Source organism: Galeopterus variegatus, unplaced genomic scaffold (assembly GCF_000696425.1).
Source record: "Galeopterus variegatus unplaced genomic scaffold, G_variegatus-3.0.2 Scaffold4995, whole genome shotgun sequence".
NCBI lineage: Eukaryota > Metazoa > Chordata > Mammalia > Dermoptera > Cynocephalidae > Galeopterus > Galeopterus variegatus.
This window is the reverse complement of record NW_007731106.1, coordinates 76,188-79,365: the sequence shown is the minus strand read 5'-3', so window position 1 is coordinate 79,365 and position 3,178 is coordinate 76,188. Positions and strand designations below refer to the sequence as shown.

General features: G+C 42.4%; 1 pseudogene; it reads right to left on the bottom strand.

Moving 5' to 3' along the window:
- Positions 1 to 3,178, bottom strand: part of LOC103604137 — a 31,923-nt pseudogene that overhangs the window by 3,096 nt on the left and 25,649 nt on the right.

The following is a 3,178-nucleotide window of genomic DNA, read 5'->3' as shown; positions in this document are numbered from 1 at the left end:
TTTGCTGGTTGCCAATACTGTCAAAAGACAAAATTTTAGCAAATTTAGTTACAGATCTAATTGGTTTTTATTAGCAATTCATGAGTTGGGGCAGCCTCCATTCCCCAAACAGCGTGAGAGCCCCACTGGGCAGTAGCAGAGCTGTGGGCTTTGTAAGATGGGAACAAGGAGGCTGAGCGATAGAACAAATCTCATTGGTAACATCAGGTTTTCGTACGGGTTAAAGCAGGGGAGACTTTCTTATTACATAGTCTCAGGTAGACTGGAATCTCCTGTTCTAAGGAGAAACTGGCCAGTTTTGGGATCTACTTCCTTAAAAATTCAGTTTGATTATGTGACATTTGGCCTGAGTGACTCAATTTTGCTTTGGTCTGGTATGTTGGGACCTCGTATAGGATATCAACCCCAAATAACAGTCTCTCTTAATTCTGTTTAACAGTGCTCCCTTCTGGTCAGGCTGTCATCAGGGTGAGAGGGTGACCCAAACTCGGCATTAGTGCCACTCTTGGTCACTGTCATTCTGGGTTTCTGGTCCCAACAGGCCATTATATAGGTTACAGTGTCCTTATGATCGTGCATTTTTGACTATTTATACAATGTAGTAGCATAATAACTGGTCAATGCAGGTGCTAGATCTCTAAGAATCTAGCTTAAAATATAAAACATCAGAAGCAGGTATTCACTTCCCTAGGGCTTGGTGGTCTGTGACACTCATTTGGTATTAATCCCGTAACATTTTAATTTTTAGTTGAATTTTTCATCATACACTTCCTCTTGCCAATCATTGTGTTCATGTCTCAAGAGGATTCTCTACAGTGTGCTTAACAAAAACTTCAATACACAGAGATATAAGCATCATCCTCCAAAGAAAAAAGGAATCAGGGGAATTAAATTTCCAAGAAAATCATAAGTACTTTCCTATAGAGGATCACTCAAATGGAAACAGAGACAAAATAAATATTTGAACATGACATAAATAGAGCTGAGATGGAAAATTCCTCCAGTATAGCTTAGAGGGTTTCCTGCATGTGATGGTTACTGAGCGTGTGATGGTTACTATGCTATAGGTATTGCTCAGTGTATAAACTCCAGGCGTCAGAAGCATGCTTTTTCCTCCATGTGTCCCACTACCTAGCATGTTCTGTTTACAGTAGCTCCTTTACCTGCACTTTTGCTTTCCACAGTTTCAGTTACCCGTGGCCAACCATGGTTTGAAAATATTAGAAGGAATATTCCAGAAATAAAAAATTTATAGTTTTAAACTGCTTGATGAACTCTCACGCCACGCCCTCCATCCTGCTCGGCCTGACTCATCCCTTGGTGCCGCATGTCCGTGCTGTAGACACTGCCCACCAGTCAGTCACTTACTAGCCTTGGTCTCCTTTTTCAGATCGACCGTCAGGGTATCACAGTGCTCGTGTTCAAATAGCCCTCATTTGACTGAGTAACGGCCTCAAAGCACAAGAGTGGTGGTGCTGGAGTGTTGTTACAATTGTTCTATCTCATCTTAGTTATTGTTGCTAATCTCTTGCTGTGCCTAGTTTGTAAATTGAACTTTATGGTGTGTATGTACACATAGGAGCAAACGTGTTATGTGCAGGGCTTGTTATTATTCATGCTTTCAGGCATCTGCCGGGGGTCTTGGAACATAGCCCCTGCAGGTGAGTTTGGACTGCTGTGTACCACAGACTCGTAATACTGCAGCAGACTTACGTATACTATCTCACCATAACCTCGACGTAACCCTGTGATGCAGGAATTGTGATCCCTACATCACAAATATGAAAACCTGGGCTCTGAGAAGTTGAGGTACTTACTTGTCTAGATTTATACTCTTGTGAAGCATTACAGCCAATATTCTCACTCAGGGGTGTCTCACTTCAAAGCTTACATTGTTTATTTTATTCCTTTGTCCACTTATGAGTCAACATTGTTGAATGAGGTAGATACAAAACATATTTTCATATGTATAGGAAAGCATGGAAAAGGCAGAAGGCGATCCTGCACTTCTAAAGATTCAAGAAAGAGACTCTTTGGGTAAAAACAAACTTATGGTGTATTCCCATTAATACCAGTTTCTCACAGGTTGACTTCATCACCAGCAGGCCCTTCTTTTGGGGAGGAGCACAGGATCACTGCCTAAAGATGTTTCTCTCTTCCTGACATCGCCACCTCTGATCCTGCCTCTCCACCCACATCAGGCACCCTTCCCTCGAGGACAGACCTCGTTAGGCAAGCAGAATGCTCCCCATCAAGGCATTTGGACAGGAAAATATTTAAATTATGGCATGAAGGTCACTTACAGAAAGAGAACACCTATTTCTGGTGACATTTAAAATTCATTCTGGTGAGTGAAGCCTAATGCCAGGTGCACCTTCTCTCCTGTCATCTGTGCAGACGCACTGGCTCATCCACTATTACAAGACACACCTCTGGACAGTTAGTTGGCAATTTGGCGAATTGCTCAATTATAATGAATTCATTCTGGTGAGTGAAGCCTAATGCCAGGTGCACCTTCTCTCCTGTCATCTGTGCAGATGCACTGGCTCATCCACTATTACAAGACACACCTCTGGACAGTTAGTTGGCAATTTGGCGAATTGCTCAATTATAATGCAGCAGAAGAAAGTCTAGTTTTGACTCATACTAATTCCATCTCTACTTTCCATGAATGGCTTTGATTTTGAACTTGAGTCGCATGTTTATTCAACAAAATGGGAATAAAAATTTCCAACAATACATTAATTTTTGTTATAACTAGCTAAATGTATTAATAGTCTTCGGTGATGTAGAGAGTGCTTACTCTTCACCAGGTGGATTCATTATTATTTTTCTAAGAAGTGAATACATTTATGGAAGATGTTTACTTCGTTTTTCTTTTTTCACTCTGTGCTTCACCAAGCTTTGCATCTGGGAGATGGGTGAATCCTAAGCTTCTTGGGCCAATGGGTGTTTCCTAAGCGTTTGTGCCTCTTGGAAGTGAGCCCATAGGGAAGGGGAGAGGCGAGTGGCTACACCCCTCATTTCCCCACACTGTCCTCTGTGCATTCAGCTTCTGAGCCAAATCCACTATCCCGCCACCTCACAGCCCATTCTACAGAGCACTGAGGACCCTCTTATCCTCCAGAATTGCCAGATGTGACCAGAAGAGCAAGGAGCAGCTCCATGGGGCCTCCAC